We start from the raw sequence: 8,752 nt of genomic DNA on the forward strand, positions 1-8,752 counted from the left end.
CCTGAAAACATCTTTTGTTCACTTCTCTTAGCCTTATGAACTCAATTGCGCATGTTGTTTGGTCCTTGTTCGCAGTGGAGACACTTCAAGTGGCGTTGAGGGCTCCGGCAAATGTTGTTTGCGCCAGAAACAAAAGGAAAGAGGCACTTGAGGGGTTCATTGGAGAGTCTCGGCCCAGCTGTTACGCAAGAGGCTTCAAAACATTGCATCAGATATACAGACCTCAATAGACGTCATTAATGCCGCAGAAGACGTGGTTTATTGTTGTTTTTCGATCTGGAGAGACTTTTATGAAACTTGGCAGGGGAAGGTAAGCGCTGGCCCGGTTGGCAGATTTACTGGCGCTAATTGGGAACAAAAGACTGTTAACTATATCCTACTGGAGTATCGACTCAGCAATAAAAATGATAAATCCATTTATGTACAATAAGGTGATTTAAACTCAATCAGGATAAATAGCGACCTGTTTTGACTGGTAACATATATATCTCAACCTCCCTCAAGACTGAACTGAATTTTTAAATGTTATTAAATTTCATAGCAACGAAGTGCTACGAACCAGGTCAGATGCACCATTTGATGTTTTGTAAAGGTACTGACTGAATCAAAGAAACAGTGACGACACGCTGTGCATGACATCTATGACTAGTGTGCAGCCTGGATAACCAGGGCTGACGTCACTGGAATCACATAGGGCGAAGAGATTGGCCCCATGACTCTCATTCATAATCATAAATAAACAGTTACGGTAACCCAAACCACAAAACATCTTTCTTATCTTATATGTCTCTCCCTGTTACTGAAGCACCGAGATTCAAGTGTATTATCATTTGACAGGTGTCTTCCGACTTACGATCGGGATCGGTTTCCGACCAACCGGTTGTAAGTCAGACTGGACTTAGGTCTGTGAGAGTGAGATGCTGGGATGCTGGAAAAAAGCTGCTGGCCGTGGCTGTAAGTACAGGTGGACGTAAGTCGAGCAGGTCGTAAGTCGGATCTTACTTGTACCATTATTGTCATGTAACTATGAAGTGCAGGAGTGCCACTCCATGGCTCAACCCAAACCTCCAAATGAAATGTGTCTGAATTGAAAGCCATATATTGGCAACATGCAAACACTGAAGGCTGACCTCTTGCAAATGGTGGCTATTTGACCTGAGTGCAGTTTGAGGGATCCTTTTCTGGTTTTACCTTGTGGCAAGAAACTGGTTTATATCAAAATGTTAGGGAATTAGCCTTGAAAAATAAACGTCATGCGTAAAAAAAATACAGCCATTTTTGTTCATTCACAATTGATCTTCAACCAAATCTTCTCACATCACAACTCCTCAGCTCCCGCCGCTGGTTTCTAGCAGATGCCTTCAAGACTCTTGAGCTTGCCAACCGACACATCAGACCCAGAAGACTGGATAAACCTCACATACTGGCTCGTTCTCATCATTCAGTAACAACTAATCGGATTGTGACTCCCTCATGGAGAGGATCATCTCACTCATGGAATTCCCAACTGCTTGCTGTCTTGGCTCCTAAATGGTGGAACAAGTCCTATTGACATACATGATGAGAAGGTCTTGGGTTGGACTAAATGATTATGAGTTGGTGACTCACTGACTCGAAGGCTTGATGGTGTCAGTGGAAAAATACTGTGCTGCTACTATGGGAGGCCCTTCTTCACTTATTTCTTTCATTCCAGTGGAGTCAGCTTCATGTCTTCCTCTGCAAGAGCTGCCCTGAAACTCCCCAGCATTTTAGTCACTGTAATACCGTGCATAAACAAACAAGAGGGGCTTCCATTAAACATTTATGTTTATGGTAATAAGGCCACTGAAGAGTGAAGAACTCCACGGCCCCTCAGAGTTGCAGTTGCCGACCCCTGCTCTGGGCCATTTCAAATTCTTTATGAGCAAAATATGAACAGAGAGGAAAATGTAATTGTGTCATAATGGCTTGGACAAAGGAAAGAAATAACAGTTCCAAGGTCTAGCACCGGGCTTCTTTGATTGTTCTGACTTCTGCTGACAGAACAGGCATGATACAACACAAAGAAAATAGCAGTTGTACCACAAGATTAAAAGATTGAAAACGGGCTCTGTGGGTGGGAAAGCGAGGAAGGGCAAACTACTCCCAACAAACATTGGAAGAGAAGATGCGCAGATGTTCCTCTCATCACTGTCAAAAGCAATGTAGTTTATTTTTTATACACAGTTCATTTTTCTTTTTCTATATGAGCAGAAGACAACAATAATGAATAAAAGAAAGTCGTAAAGAATGATGACGGATCAGAACTACTAAAACCTCTCCTTTACCCTCCTGTCCGCTGATCTATGCCACCAGATCCAGCTCTCCACCCTTCAAAATCTTGCTGTCGCTGCACTTCCTCAGATGGCAGTCACTCTGTAGTGGACCCCATTAGACTGCCAACTTGGCTGCCACAACTCAGTCTTGCTCAAACATGCCCCTTATTTTCACCCTCCTCTCATTTCTAGACTACAGTAGCTCCTTAGCTTCCTGGCTGGTCAGAAAGACCTGCTCAGATCTGCCCAGAAACCCACGCGAATCACCTTTGTTATAACTGCAAGCAGTCTTTGTTCTGGTCTGCTATTGGCTTCCTGTGGCTCTGGCTTTAAACATTTGTCAACGCAAGAAATGATGAATGAGATGTCAATAATTCTGAAATTATGAACCCGATTATGACACAAAATAATACACATACGGGTTTGTCGCACCTTTTTGGATCCGCTCATTGACATTATGCTTTCCTCAGCCTCTCATACCTAACTTAACCATCCAAAACAAGTAGCTCAGTTAAATAACTAAACTAACCAGTACTCTTAAACCCAATTAGTTTAAATTTGTTTTAAAGTATTCACTCTCAAATTGAGGCTTAACTTTGTGTGGTCCAGCAAAAGGGCCCACAAGGACACAATGGCCCCACAGGTGTTTTCCCAGAAGAATATATATATATATATATATATATATATATATATATATATATATGTATAATAATGTGTTCCAGAGACTCCCGGCTTAAACTTAGCCATCCAAGAGACTCAGACTCTGAACCAGACTTACACACAATTTTAATGACCCAGTTATTTTAAAATCTTCATTCTCAAATTGAGGCTTAACATCGTGGGGTCCAGCCAAATGACACCAAAAAGTCATACGGTCCTCTCAAGGATAGAATTGGTCCCCCACACAGTGGGATAAACAAGCACACACACCTTCACTTCCATAGTATATTCTACTTCATCCCAATATAATGACCATTCAACTTATATTAGAATAATATCTAGTCCTTTCTAATGTGTAAAAAATGTTCAAAAATAAGGGAGCAAACAGAGTTCTGGTATCAGATCAAAGTAATATCTGTTAGCATCAATTTTACAAATTCAGGCCGGAAGCAAAACCTGCCACGCTACTCGGGAGTTGGTACTTTCAGGCAATGTTTACATGGCTACAGAACCACTGGATGTGAGACACCAAGTGAAACCCTGTTTACATGGTGACAGAACTGCTCATCACCTCGAGCAGAAATGTCGTGCTCACGGTGCATGGTTGCTGAGTGGCAGAGTATTGTTAGGGAAGAGAGTTAAAAAATAAAATAAAATAAAAATAAACAGCACATTGAAACTTTGGAAGCTCTCTTCACTGACTTGTACTGTCTGACATCCCATGGCTCAAAAGTGAGTTCCCCACATTTGCTAACACACCCGAAGTCCGGTACAAAGACTGTTTTTATATACATTGACTAACAGTACTAGCATGGTTATTAGCATCGTGGCTAATCAGTTTGGCCACCTATATGTTCACTGAACACTTCGACAGTGCAATATGACAAACAGCAGACATCCATAATTGTGTTAGAATATGAGCGAGTCATTTTCGCTAGCAATCAATTCATTGAAAAACTATTTTCACCATACACAAAGTATATCTATCCAGTGTTAGCACCAAAGTTCACCTGTTTTGCTGCAAACATATATACTACACTTATATACAAACAACAAGCATATTTGTTTAATGATTGGGCAAGACAACAGAGACAGCAGTGAACACAAAATTGACTTACAAATCGACTAGAAACATCGCCACCAGGATCAGACGAAAAGCCCTTTGTAGCTCTCAGTTACGGCCAGGCTGTAAATGCATCTCCTATATTGACACTCGCTCTGTCATTCCATTCTTCTGCCGTGATGTAAACAACGAACTCAGCTCCTGCCGCGGTTGCTCTGTCCTTCTGCCGCAAAGTGTTGCAGTGGGGGTGGAGTTGGGGCTGTGATGCCACTCACAGCACAAGCCTCGGGCGGCTCACACAGAGAAAGTTACATAGTCCAAGGGAGCGTTTAACAGAGAGCTGGAGAGTCTGACTCCGGGATTTTGGACTGTTCAAAATAACACCTGTCATCTCAGGAAATCTGAAAATAATCTATTTATGTCTAAATTTTACGAATTGTTGCTTTAAGCCGTGGGAGTGAGGATGGGCTGATGAGCCACAGCACTTACTACTGTAGACACCACAGATTCCATCAAATAAAAGTCAGTCATGTTCAGCGGAGCTTGGTGGCAGCAATCCGAGCTTTCATACAGACTTGTTTTGGCTTACTGTGGCGGTTGTTTATTTAACATTAATAAATACATTGTTCTCTCTTGTTCTGAAACTATTATATAGAAGTGCTTTATAAAAACGTAGGACAGATGAAAATAAGCCCTTTCTATCGTAGGTAGAGTAACTCTGTGCTTTATAGTACTTCAGTACAGTTTAATGGCTTATTTCTTGAACATTAGGGCGAGTGCTGCACAGTCACAGATGGATAGTTGAGATGCACAAACTCTCTGATGCCGGCAACTTTTACAGGGGAGTTTTTACATGGCGACGCTTCTACAAAAATTCCCACTCTGTTTTGAAAGGTTACCAAACTCTGATGGTGACAGCGCCTTCACCATGTAAATGAACACTCCATCCTACTCAAAATGGTGGTGGAGTCAGTCGTCTCTTTGCAAACAGTCTTCCTAGGATTTTGTCCCAGGTTCCTGTTGTGTGAATAAGTAATGGATCTGTTTACTTAGAGGAAATTGTTCCATGTATTAAAAACACTCTGACAGTGTGAAAGCGCTGTAGTGGACAGTGCTAGACAGCTGTGGAAAAAATAAAATAAAATAAATAAATAAATACAAAGTAACAAAAAAAAAAAAAAAAACAAGCCTGGGTGGTATAATGACAAGAGCACGGATGAAAAGACACTAGCAAAAGACAACATCTCCTCAGGATCTGGTGATGAGAAGATTTGCCAGTGGAAAGCTGTGACCAGCCTCAGTAAAGTAGAAAACAAAAACCATAGGAAGCTTTCAGAATAAAAGTGTAGTTGGGGAACAAGCTATGTCCAGCAGAAAAGACTGAGCTTTTTCCCTACCAACACTTGGCTGCTAAATAGATGAGTATAGGCAAGTTGGATGCATGCATTGCTCCTTGAACACCAATTAGTGGCTGAAAACATTTCTCTTGTAGTTAGGCCAGCGACTAGCTCTCCCAGTGGACCTTTCTCTAATATACTGTAAGCTGATAAAGGAGCCCTTTCGTGCTCCAGCTTTGGGGTCGGAGCTATTAGACACAGACCAAAGTGCTGCACCAGTTTCACATGTCTATCTGAAACTTGTCCAATGAAAACACAGCCAGTGAACTTATACGTCCATGAGTAATGATCCATAACAAAGCCAAGGACAAAGTTTTTTTTTTTTTATAAATGACCAATGTGTTAAAACCTCAAATGACTCATTCATTTTCCTAACTCCAATTCCCTGGCCACTTCCTTGGATATCAACCCCAACTCATCTTGTTCGTCGATAATGAGGACGGTAACCCGAGCCCCCAGTTCCTGGCTCACACGAAAGGAGTGGAAATATTAAGCTGTCAGGAATGAACAGCGTGTTCAGCACAAAATATTGCTTTCGGATGTCTTCATGTCTATTTTTTATGAGTGCGGTCCAGGCAGGTCAGGATGAATTTAACAATTGCTAGTTTAAGGAAAAAGAGAAGCCTGGAACGTCCAATCATTCAACCCCTGAGGTTTAAGAGGCAAGGAACACAATTTCCACGCTTATTTTTGTCATCATCCTCGCCTGCTTTCCTTTTTTGTCATGTCTCCCTGGTCTTTCAGAAACAACTGCTGAACTTGTGTGTAATTCTTGTCCTCCCTGATACTTCATCGATGCCTTTGCTCCGAGTTCAACTTCAGCAACCATTGTCTTGCCTTTCCCTGCAATTTATTTCTCCCTAATTTCACTCACTTAGTGGTAAATAGAGTCAGTGAAGAGGTGCTGGAGTCTCTCTCAGCTTGGCAACTTCAACTTCAACTTCACTATAAAGCACATCAGCATGTAAGCAACAGAGGCAGGAACAGTCCAAAATAATCAGGATCGCCACCACAGATTCTTAAAATATTTTATCTTATCATTATTGCATCCTGCTTTCTCCGCCTCTACTAAACGTAGCCATTCAACGTAAGTAGAAGGGAGAGGTGTTGAGAAATTTAGGGAATTGGGGAAACGCATGCTTTCAAGGATGGCTCCATTAATGTTCTTAGTTTATATTTGTTCATCTTTTCGTATTTTGTGGTTGGAATGTGAGTTTAACAAGAATGTATTTTAGTGATAAGAGGCCTTTTTAATTTTTTTCAACAGCATCATGAATCATGATGTCAACATTAAACAACATAGTGGGCCAAATTTCGCCCCCGAGCCTCGACTTTTCATGCATTAGATCTGAAGGAGTTAACAATTTTCGACTGATCCATTAAATTGCAGACTAAAATATGGTCTAGAATAGTGCTCACAATCCCCAGCTGCCGTTTCCTCGCACGGTGCTGCACCCATCAACGCTCATCCATGAGAAAATGGCAAGCACAGAAACACTGCAGTAGATTAAATAAATGTTTCCTCATGACACCAAGCACAGTTTGTCGTCACATAATGACTCCATGTGCAGGTCAGCTCCAAAAACATGACCCGCATGGACAGATTTAATGTGACTACACAGTTCCATTAGCAACTGAAGGGTGACACGCAGGATTACTGATGTAAACAAAAACACATCCAGGAAGACCTGTGTCTTGCTTTTGCTTCATCTGCATTCAGTGTAATTGACAGATCGCTCCCAGAGAGAGTGAAGGATGTTACACAGGCTGGTGGCTGAATATGTTCACAAGCTTCCTGCAAGATTTACAGGTACTAAAACCTGATCATCTTTTTCCAGGACAGTTGAGCTAATCATAGCATTGGAAATTACAAAGTATTGCAGGGATTTCCTCAACATAGTTTTGACATCGACCTCTTTTATGGTGAAATGAACAGCCTGTGTTGTTGTGCTTCCCCTAACACATGGTGCACATACACATACAAACACCACTTTTATGTGACTTGCTGTTCTGTGCTGGTTTCGGCACAGGGGTTCAACAGACTCGAAACAAACCTTCGAGGCAAGTACTATTGAAGACATGGTGGAAAACCACAAAAGAAAAAAATGATAAATATCACGCTTTAATAGATGGATAATAAGTAATAAAAGTTCAATGCAAAAGTGTAGTTTATTGATAATAATTAACATAGATTTGGGAAAAGTTGTGTGAAAGTGAAGTGAAAGACGCACAAAAAAGAGAAAAAAAAACATACATGAGTGAGTACTCATCTGGAGGGAACGTGAAACAAGCAGGACACCGAGTGGGTGGAATTATGATCAGACTTGCGTGGGCCTCCTTCGTGATGGACTGCTTTTCCATCATACAGCTGAGGTTTGCTAGACGTGTGTCACCGGTGCCAGCACCTCCAGCCATCAGCAAGTCAGCTATCTCGGCATCTTGTAAACCTGCCAGCATGCTGTACCTGCCAGGCGGCGGAGCAGCCAGCCAGCGCTGCCATCAGGCTGTCAGCTCTCCAATCAGCTAACCTGCCAGGGAACTCTCCCACCAGCCGCTTGTGGAATGAGGCTCCCTGTGTGGCCACTGTCCAGCTTTTACCCCCAGGACATCAATCAGGATGAGGTAAAAGGCCCGAAAGCACCCTGCTGCTTCAGGTTCCCCGCGGCCTGGTTGGATTTTACTGATTAGAAAAGGCATGGCGGCACAATTCTTTTCTCTCTTGATCTCTCTAATTGAGAGTTATTTCTGGGCTGACCTTCTGGAGCCTCACATTTACATGCGCTTACTCGAACTCCTGCCATTTAAATTACTCGCGCTGTAGGACAGATAAGACAGAGTAGCAGTGATGGACACTTTGGATTGCGGCTGTTCCTTCCGATGTGTCATTAAACCCCCAACACTTCCGACTGGGACATGAGTCCGGAGTGAAGACACATCATTCAGGCGCTGCATGTCTGTGAAAACATTTTTGCTTGTGTCAGTTTAACCCGACACACAACCATCGCTTCATAGTCGCATTGATAGTGTGGGGGACTGGTAATGACTGGTACATCTAAACTTTCATGCTCTTTAGACAAATAACCATGAGCCGTCCCTTGTCCTCTCACAAGATCACCAAGACCAGTCAAGACCAAGACCAAACAGCATACAGAACATATGAGTCCATTTTCCTAAACAAACAGAGCATTAGTCAGATCTAATCCTTGCCTAGTTAATTCTTTTCTGACCAATATTTTGAATTAGGTTTGTCCTCTGTCCAGGCTGAGATGCCTAATACATAACCACCATGATGTTATCGCATCGTTCCAGTGCGTGTAGTGACTGGAGAGTTGTCCATG

The sequence above is a fragment of the Synchiropus splendidus genome, chromosome 3 (genome assembly GCF_027744825.2).
Source record: "Synchiropus splendidus isolate RoL2022-P1 chromosome 3, RoL_Sspl_1.0, whole genome shotgun sequence".
NCBI lineage: Eukaryota > Metazoa > Chordata > Actinopteri > Syngnathiformes > Callionymidae > Synchiropus > Synchiropus splendidus.